Source organism: Rhinolophus hipposideros, assembly GCF_964194185.1.
Source record: "Rhinolophus hipposideros genome assembly, chromosome: 8".
NCBI classification, from domain to species: domain Eukaryota; kingdom Metazoa; phylum Chordata; class Mammalia; order Chiroptera; family Rhinolophidae; genus Rhinolophus; species Rhinolophus hipposideros.
In genome coordinates this window covers 3,156,121-3,174,621 of record NC_138054.1, presented here as the reverse complement: position 1 = coordinate 3,174,621, position 18,501 = coordinate 3,156,121, and the positions used below count along the sequence as shown (strand labels likewise).

Here is an 18,501-nt window from a genome sequence, read left to right as displayed (position 1 = left end):
AAATTATTTCTGAAGCTCCCCCTTGTCATCTGTCTAGAGACATGATTCTTTCTGGAACAGGGGTAGTTTCTGGTGTATAGAGGAGTGTTGTGCTCTTTTACACACATAGATGGCAGCAAAGTGTTACAAAACAGTGGAAGTCAACCTTGTAGTTATGAAAGATGAGTGACAATATAAACTGATCTCTATCAACATAGCTGCCTGTGTCCTGTAGTTAAACATAAAATAAGAAAGAAAGTCACTATTGATAACACAAGAGTATAGGAGAATGAAGAAGTCTCTAAGAAGCTATAATACACTGACTTTCTGGACAAATCCCAAGTGGGAAAGCTTAATCTTTTAAGGTATGTCATCCACTCCTGCAAGATGATAGAAATCAGCTAAGATAATATGCATGTCAAAATAAAGAGACAGTGAAGGGCGGGAGCGTGGAGGGGGGTGGTAGGGAAAGAGGGAGGTAAAAGAGAAATCGTACCCAAGTTTCAGCAGCAAGTAATGGCCTGCTGCCTGTGGGTCCTGTAGAGTTTGGCCTGCGTGTCTCCTTAGTTAAGCAAGTTACAGAGAGGAAATGTCAGTCCCGAATCAGGCAAACATTCCATGGGAACATTTGCTCAAATGTCAGCATTTTAGAAAATAGAACTGCAGTCTATTATAGTCTGGTCCCCAGGCTGGTTTTGCTATTAAACACACAAGTACAAATATATTTCTTCAGAATGCGTTTGCAATTAGCAAGTAATTTTTTGTCTTAATTAGCATTCCTAAATAATGACATGATCACTATAAAATATGGCAGTCATTATAACTAATATTTAATGTGTCTGTTTCTGAGGAGCTTTCTGTGGCTCCCCACAAATTTCCAAGATAATTTTCAAGTTTTGGAATTGAATTTGGTAAAATCACAGTCATGAGGATATAATGAAGTAAAATCGTGTGTATTAAAAATCTGAGATATGGAAATATGTTATAAAAATGCAATTTATAACATGTTCTGAACTATCAAATCATGTCAGTATCTTACTACTTATAAACATAAGGGCTCCTTAATACCTCTAGCATAATGGTAATATAGTTCAGGAAAACATTTCCCATACCCCTCACTTGTTTTCTGATCTGCTCGCATGCGATTTAGTACCACAGAATAATCTCTGTGTCAGAAAATCGAGTCCAAAGGTGTGTATGACAACTAGCTCAAATGCAGGGTCTGGCAAGTCTCTCTCGTGACAGCAACTTACTTCTCACATAATTATTTTTTTAGTAAATTTGATATCTTAACAACCTTTTCCCTCATTTCTGGGTTCAAAAAATAACACTTAATATAATTTATTTCTCATACTTAATAAAGGCTTACTTGAGAGTATATTGCCGTTCACTTTCTAGCTGTTTCAAGCAAACGCGGTTAGGAGGGAATGTGGTTTGCCAGGGTTTGCGGTGGTTTCCAGCCCCATTTGCTGTGCACTGTAATGGGCCTCAATGTTGTTTTAATGAAGCATAAAACATATTCCGGCTGCTGCTTGTTACTTATTAATGATTAAATGGTTGTACTCTGTCACATATCAATAGAAAAAGAAGATACACACACGTATATGTTCTGTTTTTCTGTTTTAAACAATTGATTGTGTTAACTTCAATTTGTATGCACACATAGGTCTGTTACTTTTTTTTCCCCTGTAGTATGGGCTGTGTAAACACAGAAACTAAGAAAAATTCGAATTAGTCAACTTGAATTCAGTTCTAAACATGTAATTATTTTATAATTTCACAGGCTTTCAATTTCATTAATTAAAAGGAATTTTATGAGATAAACTTTCACCATCATGTAATTCTTAAAACCAGAGTCTAATATGTCACAGTTACGTGTACATTTACTTATAAATCATTTCAAAATATAAAATGTATTTGTTTTAGGAAAGATGTTCGTATATATAATTTGTTTTAGATTAACATATGCTCTTTGATAACAACTTTTAACCAGAATACAGTGTGTTTTGCATGTGATGGCATACTTTTTCTTTTACACGTTTTATTCCTCTTTGGCAGTCATTGGATTTAGACTGCACTTTTTTCTTAATGGGCTAGTATCACTCACACTACATATGTGATCTTTTCACTACCACACTTTTCACAAAAAGAATGGTATTGCAACACCACTTCCTCCAACTACTTGGTTTCAAAGAGTCATGTCTAAAGTAGACAAATTCAACAGAAGAACATTGTTTTAAAACTTTTTTTTAACCAATATGTTGCTATTCTTAATGTTATTAGCGTGGGCATATCGATTTTCCTTGATAAAATGTTGTAAATATTTTATTAAATGTTGAATAATTAAATTTTTTCAGTTTGCTTATCAGATTTTAAATGGATTTTAGAAAGGATGCACTCTATATATAATTTTTGATGTACTTTTTAAACTAGAAAAACAGTTTTATATCTGTTATTTTATTAGCATTTTCTGACTAATTGTAATTTGTGATGGCTTTACATTTGTAAAAGGACTAAATCTTACATCTTAGATACTTGAAAATTTCCACAATAACATGATAGCTTATGTCTTGAGTATTTTTTCTTATTGTGTTAACTTTAACATAATTATTAATAATTAAGTAGCATTCCAGTTGATCAATAAGAGAGTACTGTATTGTTTGGAATTGTACTCTGAAAATATTTTTTGCTGTTAATTCTTAGCTTTTTTTGTTATTATGCCCAAATTATGCTTTAAAAAAATAACTGATAAAAATATTTTAAATATATAAATATTTAAAAAATTATTTAATTAGGTAAATGAGATAAACTGTAACCCTAAACCATGTTTTCTCTTGTGACCAGTGCTTTTCATGCAGTATTAATAATCATTGAAAAAATTAATTTTGTATAAATGCCCTAACGTCCAATTTTGGCCCCAAATTTATCCTTTAAAAAAATCCTTTTTCTTTTTTACAGATTACATGTTTATTTTTGGATTGCACACTTAAATTCATAAATGTATTGCCCATAGTTTATATTCTCTGAGGAATGATTTTACATAGATTTCATGTGCTCTCGTTTTGTGGGAGATTCTTTTATATCTCTAGTTCCCTTCTTCCCCACCCCCTCTTTCTCTCTCAGTTGCTTCTTGAGGATTCCACTTATCAAATTGAATGTCTTTTATGATGATAAGTCTTGATGATGCAACTTTATTGGCATAGGACCCAGAGACTAATCCATAAAACACAGTTACTGAAGCCTCCAACGTGTGAAATGTTAGCTTGTCATTTTTTTCTCGAGTTTTCTCTTTTGACAGGGTTCATTGAATTTTCGTTTTCTTTTTTTGTGTATTTCTGCCATGCTAATACTGAAATAATTTATAGATATATCACTTGGGAAAAGTTGTATTTTACCTGACAACATAAATATCCCAGTTATACAGTTATCTGGTCAGAGATTTCAAATTGCAAACCAATAAAAACTCTATAATGTACCATAAATTATGTTTAGTTCCATAAAAACTTCTTAGTAAAATTTTGACAATTGAACACTATCTCATTTTAAAAAAAGAAATCTCAGTCTCAGCTCATATGCTCATGAAATATTTAATAGAAACATCACAGGTTAATTTTATCTTTTCATAATAAAATAGAAGTTTATGAAGAGTTTTGACTGATCTTACTCATTTTCTTGCACCCTTAAAGAAAATACTAATACAATTGAAAACTTTTAGTCAAATCAGTTCTCTTGATAAGATTTACATTTCTTTGTGTTCAACAACAGCAATAAAATTCAGAGATTTAATGCTTACCTCTACTTTTCAGGGGCATTTCACTTTCTCCACTCTAGTAATCTTAATTCCAGATGTTAGCACACACATGACAATTGCATAGTGTTCTAGTCACGTTTTTTTGAGGTTTTCTTTTTGATTTTTAGTTTTTTAATATTATCTTTGTTACCTGATGCTGTACTTAGTATGTTGATTTCTCAGTTATATAGATTTTGTTGCTGTCTTTTACTTTTTATTTGCAGTCTTTCATCTGTATTAGTTAAACTGAAGACATATGTGTGTTGCCATATATTAAATCCCTTACTGAATAATCTGTAGTTTATTTAAATTGCATGGTGACTTTAGAACTTCATAAAATTAAATAGTTTGTTGCATATACAGGTATTTTAATGAATCATCACTATAATGACGAAAATAGTGATGGAACATTTAAGACATTAAGAAAACCCTTAAACATGGTTAATGTCTGAAAATTCACCAATTGTTTCTCTTAGAAATTTGTATTAAATCTAAAAGATCACTACATGGTTGACATCTGAGCTAGGGATTCACCATATCAACAATTTATATATATATTACTTAACCCAGTTTTAATTATATAATTTATGATTTCAGCCTCATTGACCTTATATTTGTGATCAATATATTGAAATGTAAAACATTCTAAATGCTAGGCTAGCATAGGGTATTTTTTGTTATGAAAAGAAATAAAAGGAATTAGGTTTGACAGAGCCTTAGTCTATTTAGTCATGTAAAGCAAAACTTTGGAATAAAGCATATAACTTCTCTGGGCCTCAATTTCCTCATCAGTAAAATGGGGTGTGAGACTTTGGGAAGGAGGGAAGAGTTAGGTTATATGCTTTCTAAAATCTCTTTCAACCCTAAAATTCTGTGATCTATGATATGTTTTTGCAGTGATATTATTCTTATCAACATAAATTATGTGTCTTGTCTAGCATAAATGTAAGTGTTAATAAAAACTAAGGTTGAAAAGTTCAGTCTTTCTTAAAAAGCATACTTTTTGGGAAAAATCAATTGACACATTTTAATATATAATGGTTTTCTCAAGAAATATTTGAAATCCTCATTTAAGTCGGCTTATACCTTTTTAAAATTTTAATACAGAATAGTGGAAACTCTGGGATGGAAAAAGCATTATATTCCATTTTGTTAGAAAATACAGACTAAAGTTGAGAACTCTGTAAGCTGTTGATCACACTTACCATGGGAATATCTTATCTAGAGAAAATTAGTGTGTGAATATTTTCTATAAAATACTAGGTTGGTGCAAAGTAATTGCAGTTTAAAAGGTTAAAAATAATTGGCCCAAACCGCAATTACTTTTGCACCAACCCAATAGAAATTTAGATGAATAAAATAAGTTGGTTTTCTGAATAATGCATGCTAATTTTCTTATACATATTTTTATATATTGATTTTTGTAAATTGATTCTGAGGTATATAAATAAATATAGGTGCCGCTGTTAATTTGTTTCTATATTTCACTTTGATACTTATGTCTTTATTTCTTAAAACTTTTAGATAATTGCAGAAGAATCTGATGTGCCCCAAATTTGTTTATCAGGGAATAATAAACAAAGCTATTTTCATACCCTGGATATATTGAATATGCAATTTGTAATTATAGAAACTAAGCTTCTAAATATTATAAGTAACTTTCATTAAAGTACAACTTTCCATAAATTTCAATGTAATGAATTGTTGTTGCTTTAGCAAAGTTGGGTGGTGAAGGGATTTGTTTGGAGAAGTAGTTAAATTTAAAATGTATGTTTGATTTGTAGTATAATAGAGTCGGTTACTTACCATTACTGGGGACTCTACTAGATTTTTGCTAAACGGGAGTTTATAGTATGAAATGTAGTGGTTAAATATAGACAACGATTTTAGAAAACAAAAAGTGAAAGTTTAAAAAATGTATCTTTAAAAAAAAAAACATCCTAATTTCACTAGCATAGCCCAAATTCATCATTTGGCAGAACAAAAAATAAAACTTTTATTTTTCAAGGTGTTTATTTCTGTTAAGTTTTTATTTGAATAAATAAATTGATATTGATTCCTGGAGTTTATAAAAGTCAGACAAAAATACTACCTACTGATAAAACCATGTGTTTTTCTTTTAGCTATCATTGTGTTTAAATATTATATTCCCAAGTGAGAAGAGCCCGACATAATGTTATGATAACTAGCATAGATTCAATTATTTTTAACTCATCCAGATTCCTTTTCATGCATTCAAGGTGGCAAACTTGTTTTTAGGTTGGTTTTTAAAAGCTTTTTATCAGTCTTATTTTAATCCCGGTTAGGGTATTTCTAAAATATTTACTCTCTGAGCTTTTTATGTTTTCTTATGTGACTTGTGGAAATCTTCAAAGTTTTATGCAGGGATTGCAATAAGGGTAACTCAACTAATCAGATAAAAATTTGATTTTCCCCACTTCTACATACTTACTATAAAGATTTAAGAGTTTGTTTCTAAAATGAAAACATTTTTATAAATTACATACAAATTCTTAAGATTAGTCTTTGTCTTTTGCTATCTACAATAAAAGCTAAAATTTTTTTCAAATAGGTTACTTTCTTTTTGACTAAATTTTCATTATTTGAAAAGCAATTATAAAAATAACTTATGCGTAATTTTCTTAATATAATCCTAGCTTATTTGCTTTTGCTAATATAAGGAAGTATTTAGTCAGCTTTATATTATGTTTTCTCATGCTTTTGGTAGCTTATTAAAGATTTTTTTCCCCCTTAAGCTGTGGTAGTAAATTTAGGAAATACCTGAAAATTAATTGTATACTGCAATTAATGGCAACAATTTATTTATTTTACATTTCTTTTGTTGTCATTATCCTAATCATCTAGACTAGAGACTGGCTGCCTTCTTATAACTAGAAGATCCTCTTCTGATACCTTCATTTTACATACTGTGTTTTCCTGAAAAAAAGACCTAGCCAGGCAATCAGCTCTAATGCGTCTTTTGGAGCAAAAGTTAATATAAGGCCCCGTATTTATTATGTTATATTATGTTATATTATATTATATCCGGTTTTATATTATATGACACGGTATTGTATTGTGTTATATTATATTACATTATATTATTATATTATATTACATAAGACCGGGTCTTATAATAACATAAGAATGGCTCATATATTAATTTTTGCTCCAAAAGACGCATAGAGCTGATTGTCCCGCTAGGTCTTATTTTCGGTGAAACACAGTATTAGATAACTGAATCTCTAAAAGTAAGTTCCATGCCTTGGGTTGCCCGAGGTTAAAGAGCTAGTTCATGTGGGGCGCAACTGGGACTAAAGTCAAGTCTTTGTTTCTCTTTATTGAGAGCTAAATCTTCTCTCCCCATTGCCTCTCACTTGCTTTGTAAAAGTATGACACGGATGGATTTCTTGGAATTCTTCCAAAGCCTTTCCTGTGTAGTAATGATGGCAAAGATTTCAAGCGTTTGTCAGCGGCCACTAATATGTATTGTGACAGCAGTTTAAGGGGGAAAAGGTGGATTTATTACTAATAAAACATGAAAACTCTATATTAAAGCCAAGCATAATTTACATTCGGTTCCATCCCTCTCTGCCCCACCTGTCCATTTGTGATTTAAACTCCCACCGTCTTTCTTGTCAGGGCCGCACACACCCTCCTCCTAGCTGCCTCCACTCCTCCTGCCCCTTCAGTAGATCCTTGGAAAACGAGGAGCTGTTACAGGAACCATCTGTTTTGCTCTCTAAGGAATAGAGATGGTGCGGGTCAGGGTGGTGGTGGTGGTGGTGGTTAGGTATATAGTTATCAATAATAATAAAATATAAAAATACAAAACTTTGAGGTTCCGAAAATTCAGTGATCCTTGAAAGTCTCTTTTGGACTTCTGGGTATTCTTGGAATTTTCTTGTACTTTTATTACCTGGAACTGATAAACTTGTATGGTTTATTTTTCCTTTTCCTTTCAAATAGCATTATTCTTTGTATTTTACATAGCATGACAATATGGTGAAACTGTTAAATAGATTCACATTGTCAATATGTATGTGTCATGCATCTGTCTTTAGAAAAGATACAAAAACATATTCTGACTAAAATATATGGCATTTTAGAACATAAAATTCACAGTCACTAACTTAAATGGTATAGATATATGTACATACACTCAAATAAAACATGAAGATAATGTTGGCTTTTTATGGTGTGTGTTCATGTGACTTGGTTGGGATTTTAATGAAATAACTACTTTAGAGCTGTTGTACCCATTTGTTTGAGTTGGGAACCTCCCTGTTCGACCTGTTTGACAGGTCAAATAAGTTTTTACTATTCTCAGGCTATTGAGAATTATTTTTTCCTCTTGCTTTGGATTAGTCGTAGAATTACTGAACCATTTGTGAACTTCACAGCTAGAGAACCTATTGAAATATTTATTAGAATCAACCATACATTGCTGTTAATGATTTGGAATTGCACTTGACCTAGTAACAGCTGTTACCTAACTTGTCATTTTCCTTAACATGACAAACCATTGACGTAGTGGTTTCCACTACATCATTACCATTAAAATTTTTATTTCTGAAATAGACACAGTGAGTGTTTCCCTTACTGGGTTGTGCTTAAACTATGCTCAGGGGTACAAATGTGTTGTGTTTTCTTAAAACAAACAAATTCTGGTAATGAAAGTAAAATGAGATAAATTTACGTATTTTTATTTGGAAATTATAAAATTATTTCTCTGTATAGACATTATACTGTACTGTCTTTGTACTTTGTACATTATACTTTGTACTGTCTTTGTACTTCAAGAGAGCCTGATGTGTAAAAACCTTAATTTAGAAAATAAATTAAGGTTATTATTTTTAACTATAAAATGAATATCTACCTCATAAAAATAATTCATTTTGGGATTCTTTTCGGTAAACTTTCTGTGTCACTTTACCAAATAGTATTAAAATCTATCCTTTTATTCTGTATTTCTGATTAATAATAGTCAAACTTTTTTTATATTGTTATTAGATATTCTAGCGTTCCTTTCTGTGAAATGCCTTTTCCTATCATATGCCTATTCAGTTCTCCTACCATTTATATTGCTGATTTATAGGAATTCCTATAAGTCTTTTACCAGTTATATATGCTGTAGATAAACTCTTCTAGTCTGTCACTGCTTTGCTAACTTTGTGGTGTCCTTCACTGAATATAAATCTTTTATTTATTTATTTATTTTTTGAGGTTGAACCCTTTTTGGGGGTTGCTTTATGTGATTTGTTTGAGAAATTCTGTTTAGCATAGCATACTTTCTCTATTAGGTTTCACTGCTGGTATCCTTTCAGCTTCTTTAAAAGCTGTCATCCAATATATTAGGTATATTGTTGAAAGGATTCGTACATTAGAGTGGGTTAGACCAAATGAACTCCAAGGTTCTCTCCAACTCTACAATTCTAAGATTTCATTATATGACAGATTAAAAACAAAGGGCTATATGGTATAAAGTATGCACTGCATTTGTAAGAAACACATTGTAATCTAAGATGTCACTGATTTTCAGATGCATCATTATTTTATTTTATGTGCCATTTGGAAAGGATAAGCTTTTCTAATTGAACTATCATACAATTCTTTCTTATCACTTTAAATTCTTTGATTTTATACTTACTGAACAGCTCATTTAGATTTATTCAGACAGATTTATATCGTATTTTACTCTTGTGCACATATCTAAAGCAAACTGTAAGCGAAATAAATTGGTTGCTTTCTAAGAAAATATGGAATTGTAGACATTCTTCCAGTGACAAATATCTGCTTAAGTTAATACTGACGTTTTGTCCCACTGTGTATTTTAGTTCCTTTTGGTGTACAATAACTGTTTTAGTGCTGAATGATAGTGTCATTAAAGGTGGTGTGGAAGACCTGCAATGATAGTGTGAACAGCGGTGAGCAGCTGTGCGCATGCTCAGGCCCTGACTGTCACAGAGCCACCATCACCCTGCTGACTGCAGTTGTGTGAAGCCATGGATTAGGCGCAGGCCGACTGTAGAGGTATTAGCATGTGAAAAAATATCCTCTGTAGAACGTCTGATACTCTGTGCTGTGTAAAAGCGAGGTGCGTGTGTTTAGGGCTTTGAGGGAGTGTGCCATCTGTTCTACAGTTTCCAAATTATTGCAGAAAATAACCATTTGTCTTATTTTTAACAAGAAAATTCTATATGGAATTCTGTTTTATTTTCAGTGTTAGTATAGTTGTGGTGCCTGCACTGTACCTTAGTCGGCTTAACAAATGATGAAGTCTAACAGAAGAGATTTTACAGGGAGCCTAATCTTGTCTTTTCTATGGTACAAGAATCTTTTCTGTAGCTTCCCCGACTATAAATTCCTTTGTGCTTCTGTCTGAACTCTCAGTCATGGAGGCAAGTGCCTTCACTAGCAGCCTGCTCTGTGTTTGGACTGCTTTCTTGTCAGAAAGGTCTTTGTAGTCAACCCAAATCTGCTTCTTTTTTTATCTTTACGCCTTTGATTCTAGCTTTCTCAGGTGCCCAAACTACACCAAAACATCTGCCCCTCTTTTTAAATAATTTCCACTTAAAATTGTGAATGTAGCTTAAGTCTTCCTTTTATTCTCTGAGTGCTCAGTTTATTAGTGTCCCCTGTAAAATGTGGGTTTAGTAAAGCATATGGCATCCCAGGGCTACCATCTTCTCTTTCTGTGCAGTCTGGAATCTTATTTGTTTTCTGTGCTGTTGAGTGACAATTAAAATATCTAAGTTTTTCTCAGATATTTGGCCCATTGGCTGTGTTTTATACTCTCCTACTTTTATAGTTTAATATTTAGATTTAGGGGAAGATTTCAGATTCACTGTTTTTTGAATTGTCATGTTGCAGATCTAAGTGAAGTTCTAAGTGAAGTTTTTCCAGTTGCAAATTTATTTAATTTACAAAAAATGATCAAACAAATGTAAAAGCTTTATATTGTTTTACAGTGTCCAATATAGTTGCAATCATTTCTAGTATTGTCCATTTCTAATATGCTCACCAAGTTTTCTAAGCATGTGTCCACTTTAGTGACGGCTGTTGAACAGAGCAGACTTGAGCAGAGCAGCCTGTGGCATCCTACGGAATCTTCCCGTGGATGTGCGTTGACCCTGGTCTTGAGCTTCCTCGGGGAGCCAAAGGTAGGTTCCAGTGTCATTCTGCCAGTTTAGAATCTCCTTGGTTTCGCTTAAGGGCCTCCTTTTCCGTTATCCTGTCTATATGCATATCATGAAAAACTTTAAGGCTTGAAGATTGTTGGGAATTATTATAGGATTGTTTCTTGAGAAATCTGTTGCACCTTAAGCACTGTTTTCCCATTATATCAAGTCTTAAAAATATTTTTCTTTGAAATTTTGTTTTTAAATTACAAAAGTAACATTACAGCAAATCTGGAAAACTGAGAAAAGTTACCTAAAATCTTAACACTGGAACCCACATTTTGCTATTTTGTTTGTTTGTTCATTTTGTTTTTCTTTGTAGTCTGTTGACTTATATTGAATCATAATATGAGTTCGATTTTGCACCTTTTTTGGAATTAAATTTTATAAAATAAATTTTTACAATAAGTAGCATTTCAGTGGCTGCATAATCTTACATGAGTCTTTCAAATTGAAGAATCATGCAGAATGATTTTTAACTGTACATTTATATTAAGCATTATAATTAAAATTATTTCTTGTGCAATTTTTATTTATTTGAGTCCTATATCTATAATTGGTACTATCATAATCTTTAACTACTTTCTCTAGTTAGGGGATTAGGTTGAATCTGTGCTGACCATGTCAAATGACTTGGATGTTACTTTTAAGACAAATCCATGTTTTTCTCTAACATTTTTCCTTTCTTAATTTACAAAAAATAGAGTACATAATGCAAACAAAACCCTACCAGTTTTTGGTCTGTTTATTTGTAGTTTTTCAAGTGGGTGTTTTTTTTTTTTTTTTTTTTTTGTCTTCTTTTAAATGTGAAAGAATGTTTTGTGGTCTTGTAGACCTATTTTTCTTTTAACAGAGATTTCTAAAAGTCTGACAGTAATAGCATAGGCTAAATATGTTTGAATTTAATTCTCAGTCCATTTAGTTACAGCTGGAAAGACTGGTCACAGTGGAAATAGAGTTGGTGGTGAGACTATGGGTTTCCTGCTTTGCCTTGCTTTTGTACTTTTGGCATATTTCAATGAGCATGTTCAAAATATAGTCCAGAAAATAGGATAATGAATAATTTTTGTTCTATAAATATATATAATCTGATAACTATTAGCTTAATAAACATACCTCTCTATATTTCCTGACAACCTTTCGGTATCTCTCCTTATCCATCAAATGTTCTGCTTTAATTAGAATATGATTTATATTGCCATTAAATTAAGCTTTCTTATTTCCAGGACCTGTAAAATGCCCAACTTCTTTCTATGGAGTTCTGGTTGAACTCTTTGGTTTTACTGTGGGGAGAAATACGTTGGATTCTGAGTCTCCCTATTTCATTTTAGCGGTATGTTTGTAGTATTTTTTTCTTCCATGTTTACTGATAGTGATATCAGTGATAGAGCATCTTCTGTCTTCACTGGTAAGAGGCCTTAAAAATGTCTACATTTCCTAGAACCATAGAATCTTAAAAAGTCATGTAGCCTGACTCTGCATCTGGTGTTTGACTATTATCTGAATTTGAAAACACATCTATTGCCTACAAGATGACAGGCACTAAAACTATTCCAGGCACTATATAGATGCCAGGAAAAAATAATAATAATTATGGTAGTCCTTATCTTCTATTACCACCTGTTAGTGTAGGTAAATATTGCAGTAGAAGAACACAAGAAGTGCTACATGACTATGGGGGAAGGAATGATTAATTCTAAGGATGGGAGGTTTTGGAGGGAAGGGTGGTATCGGAATATTTCAGAAAGGGGACTGCATTTGAGCTAGAATGCAGCCATGTTTTGCCAGGTGGTCAAAGAAGGGAACTGGTTCAGAGAGCACAGCATAAGCTGAGGCCTGATTGTATAAAGGTGTGTGGGATACTCAGTAAGAATTAACAGGTATACCCTGAGGAGCAGTTGAACCCTGCCACTACTGCTCGTCATGGCAATCCATTTCATCCTTAGACATTTCTATTTGAAAAACTCGTCTCCCTGTAGCTTGTTTTACATCCATTGTTTCTAGTCTTTTTCTTGGGAATTCATGCAAAACAAATACAATTATTTTGTTACCTTTCTACTCTCCTAATTTGCAGAGGATTATTATTCCCATACAGACACCCTTACCCTCCACTTCGGACCTGACCTTCTCTCCTCAGGGGCAGACAACCCTATTTTTTAGTTATTCTTCCCATTATGTGGATCTACGTTCCCTTAACTATCCTGATTCATGTCTGCCCAGCACATCCCATTTGTCTGTATCCTTCTTACGGTGCAATGCTAGGAACTAAATGCCCTCTGTTAGGTTTGTGGCCTGACTGGTGTGGAAAGAAAAAGACTATCGTTTTCTTTGTTTTAGTGACTAAAATTCTGGTTTTCAGACCAATATTGTGAAAGTATTTTGGTAACTATATCAAACTGTACTTGTAACTCATTATCACCTGACATTTATGGAGATACTGATACTATTAAAAAAAAAGAAAAAGGAAAAGGAAAAACAAAAAATGGATATAATTCGAGTACCTGGCAATAGAAAATGTAAGAATTAAGTTCAGTTCCCCTGAAAATGTTTTAATGTGTTCTCATCAGTTGAACTTGTTAAATGTATGAGGTTATGTATTATACAGCTAATGGTATTTTGGATCTCCTTTTGATATGTGTTGGTTTCACATCCATCCAAACATCTGGTGAGGATATTTCAGACCACATTGGGTTTTCTATCAGCATTCTTTAAAAGTAAGCAATTCCAGCTAAACATTATGAAGTCTTCTATACTATAAACCAAGAAGCAATTTAGTTGGCAACTCAAAAGTGGAATGTAGAATGAAAATCAAATGAGATAAATTCCCCCCAGAGGCAGTCCACATTGTACACCCTAAAGGGATGAATGCTGATATTGTACATAAAGTGTGCTTTTATAAAAGCTTGGAATTTCCAAATATTTATCATGGCAGTGTTTTATACTTAAATCACATAATGAATATAGTGTCATTTTTCCTTTTAGTTCTGTTAGGTTGATAGTTTGAACTAATAAGTGATGAGACCTTGAAACTTCAGCTAAATCCTTCTTTGATACTCTAAAGCATATATTCCACTTCAGTTGTTGAGAATTGTTCAAATTATTTTATGCCATTATAAACACAGTAAGAGTTCAGATATTTCAAAATATTTGTTTTAATTTGAACTAGTATCAGTATACATCAAAATACCATTCCACAAACTTGGTTTTTATACCATTGATTAAGAATGAGAAACAAGGTTTTTTGGTTTTATTGTTCTAGGTTGTGATTGAAATCCTAGAAGTCAATGTAAAACAGGTCATTTTATAAACTTAAAAGTTTTAAAAATCTATTCTTGTTTATTCAGGTTGAATATTGCTTTAATATTTAAGAGATTTGTTGATGTTTGTGATGTACTTCATTAGGAGTATTTTATATGTAGTCATATTAGGTGGCTATCCTAATAAAATGATTCAGTTTTTAGTCGTAAATAACTTTATTTATAACCATCAAATGAATATGTTAATTTTAGTTTTTCAAATACTTATTTTTTTTTTAGGTAGGAATGTTTTATACTTGTCTGCTTCTCATTGCCAGCAGATTTTAGACCAGGTACTTCCTTAGTTTACCACAATACATTTTGTGTATAGAGATTTGAATTAATTGTTTTGTTCTGTATCCAGGGATACTGTAGATTATTTGGATCAAATCTTCTATTGGAAAAAGTCAAAAATACAGGATAAAATATATCTTAAATCTCCTTAAAACAATTGAAGAACAAACAAAATAGTAAGCAGTTATCAGGCTCAGACATTCTGGAAAGTAGGAGAGATAGGCTACACATTTCAGGCTGGTTTAATCCTGAGAGCACTTGCCCATTTGGCAAAGAGGAACTTTGTTTTGACAATCTGTGTGATGCGAGAGAGAAGTCGGAGGGATGCAGCATGAAGTTTAGGATGGATTAGCTACAAACCCTATATCCACTTCCAGGGGATTCCACAGGAAAATGGCTTTGATGCTAAGCAGAGCAGAGTGGAGGGAAATTCCTGGGAAGGAGTAACCACAAGTAGGCCCTCAAGCATATTGGAATTCAAAGTTACATTGCATGGGTCCAGAAACCTTTAAGCCCAGGATTTAGTTTGAGGGGTTCACAAACTTATAGAACGTTTAGGTTCCTGACAAAGCCTAACATAATTCTTCTCCAGAAGAAATGATCACAGATAAGCCTCACAAATAATTTTACAAAGGCAATTAGCAGTACATAGTAAAAAAATAACCAGACACTCAGTGAAAACAATAATTTCTAATGAAACCTCTCGCATCTTTTCTTCTTTCTTCTGCTTCATGTACAGCTTCTCTTTTTCTTTCTCCTCTTTTCTCTCTTCCTTGCTGTCTACTCTTGTTTCTTTAGTTTTATAGCAGTTTAGAGTATTTTCACTAAAAATTACCCTCTGTTATAAGACAGGGTCTTACATTAATTTTTGCTCCAAAAGATGCATTAGGGTATATTTTCAGGGGATGTCTTATTTTTTATGTACAACAATCTACATTAATTCAAAGACAGTCATGGCATCTTCTTCTGGAACATTGTCATAACATACTAAATTGTCTGCTTGTCTGAAGATCTTAACTGGGGTTTATTTTCGGGGTAGGTCTTATTTTCGGGGAAACACGGTAGCAGATCTACAGAATACATAGAAACAAACACAGGGAGTCAGCCAAAATGGGGAGACAAAGAAACATGTCCCAAATAAAAGAACAGAACAAAGCTCCAGAAAAAGAACCAAACAAAATGGAGACAAGCAATCTACTTGTCTTACAGTAGAGGGTAATTTTTAGTGAAAATACTCAGGGCTGCTATAAAACTAAAGAAACAAGAGTAGATAACAAGAAAGAGGGAAAAGAGAAGGAGTAAGAAAAAGAGAAGCATTAGTTTTTCATTCTAGTGCTATTGCTTAGGTTAAGTCCTGATGCCATCTCACAAATGGGCTGTTGTTACAGCCTTCTGGGTGAGTGTAATTTCAGTTTTTCTTCCCAAATTCAGTTGCAAATCAGGTTCAGGCTAATTCATTCTCTCATAATCTTTCAGAAGTTTCTTTATGAAAATTCCATTTGATTTTCCAGTGATCTGGTCACAGCTGAACCTTCTTTCATTATATTAAGGTAGGGCTGAGGTATTGGGAACTGGGAAATGGTTGGGAGCCATTTATTCATATGATTCATTCCCATGCTATATTACTATATTACAAACTAACCTCTTAAGCTCTTTGAGGAATGACAGTTCTTTTATTTTGTTTTAGTATTGGCTCTTCATACAGTGATTTACACATAGTAGTTGTCTAATAGATGTTCTCTGAGTAAATAATGACTAAGAGAAATCAGATAACTTTGCTGAAAGAAAGCATGAGTTATGAGGCAGGTTAAAGTTGATAGGAGGAACACTGCATTCTCTGGTGCTTTATGGTTTACAGAGCATTTTCCCAGGTACTATCTATCTCCTTTTATCTTTAGACCAATCTTGTGATATAGGCAAAGCAGATTCCTGTTACTGCCATTTTACGGGCAAGTTAACTTCTAGCCATTCTTTATTTTTGAATATGAGTCACTTAGTTCACTTTCAAGAAGTATTGACTCAACACTTACCATATCCCCCACACTCTGCTCTTGACTGCATTTTTTCCCCCACGATCTTGACTATATTTCTTTTTCTGATTTTTGTTACTATCGCTAATTTAGCCTTGTCACCTTGGCAAGACACTTGACTTTTTTCCGCATAGCATTCTCATTTGTAAAATTAATACTCCATATCAGCGTTTTATTATAGTTGTCTATTTCTCGTTTGACCTTTTAAAACCATCTCTCTTTCCTCCACTCAAATGTATGACTGTGTTATATTATTTTGCAGACAAGTAGATAAACCCTGAATTAATTGTTAAGTGCAAAGCTCATTTTTTAGGTCTTGTGGGGTTGCGAAGAGTGAAGGCCTTACCTGTGTAAACAAAATATGTCAACGGAGCATATACAGTATTATATCAGAAAGAACCTTACAACAAACAACGTGGGCGATGTAGATAATCTACCTTGGTTACATACACTTCACTCAATCTAAAACTTTGGCAAAAGTAAAAATTTCTTTGAATATTAATATTTAAGAATAGAGTCAAACTGTGTTCGGTCTTGAGATCATTAAAGTTTCAAGACACAGGACTTATTTCCAGTTCCATAGGGCCGGCAGTGGCACTCAGGGAACACTATAAGGTCTCATGAGTTTAAGTGCTAATGCCTATAGTTGAATTAGCATAGCGCATATCTAGTGCCGGCAGTTTCCATGTATTGAGGATAATAAGGAGAGCAATCTGTCCTTAAATTTGAAAACTGAAGATGAAATCAAGAGCCCAAATGCAAATTCAGTCTCTACTGTTGGATGTCTTTTTCTTTTTGGTAATATTTTATTTTTCAATTGCAGTTGACATACAATATATTAGTTTCAGGTATACAACATAGTGATTAGACATTTAAGTAATTCACAAGGTGATCACCCAGATAAATCTAGTACCCATCTGACACTATACATGGTTATTACAATATTGTTGACTATATTCTCTATGCTTTACTTTATATTCCCATGACTATTTCATAACTAACAATTTGTACTTCTTAATCCCTTCCCCCTTTTTACCCATCGCACAGGCCCCCTTCCCATCTGGTAACTCGTAAAATGTTCTCTGAATCTATGAGTTTGTTTCTGTTTAGTTCGTTCATTTTATTCTTTAGATTCTACATATTAGTGAAATCATATAGCATTTGTCTTTCTCGGTCTGACTTACTCCCCTCAGCATAATACCCTCTAGGTTCATCCATGTTGTTGCAGATGCCAAGATTGCATTCCTTTTTACAGCTGAATAATAATCCATTGTGTATATGTACCACTCTTCCTTATCCATCCATCCATTGATGGAAACCCAGCCTGCCTCCACATCTTGGCCATTGTAAATAATGCTGCACCGAACATACATTCACATGTCCCTTCAAAGTACTGTTTTGGGTTTCATCAGATAAATACCCAGAAGTGGAATTACTGGGTCCGTCTTTGTTTCTTGTTATAGTCTTTGTTTTAAAGTCTGTTTTGTCTGATATAAGTATTGCTATCCCAACATTTTTGTTTCCATTTTAATGAAATATCTTTTCCCATCCCTTTACTTTCAGTCTTTGTGTGTCTTTCAATTGGAAGTGAGTCTCTTATTGGCAGCATAAGTAAGGGTCTTGTTTTCTTATCCATTCAGCCACCCTATGTTTTGATTGGAGTGTTTAATCTATGTACATTGGAAGTAATTGTTGATAGATATGTAGTTATCGCCACTTTATTATTATTCATATTTTTGATTTTTTCCTTTTTCTTAATGAAGTCCCTTTAACATTTCCTGTAGTACTGGTTTAGTGGTGATGAGCTTTAGCTTTTTCTTGTCTGGGAAGTTCTTTATCTGTCCTTCATTTCTAAATGACAGTCATACTGGGTAGAGTAATCTTGGGAGTTGGTCCCTGCTTTTCATCGGTTTGAATATTTCATGCCAGTT

The 18,501-nt window shown here is 33.0% G+C and overlaps 1 protein-coding gene across 2 annotated transcripts in view; it reads left to right on the top strand.

The window, feature by feature from the left end:
* Positions 1-18,501, top strand: part of GMDS (GDP-mannose 4,6-dehydratase) — a 667,570-nt gene that overhangs the window by 140,043 nt on the left and 509,026 nt on the right. The gene's annotated exons all lie outside the window — the stretch shown is intronic.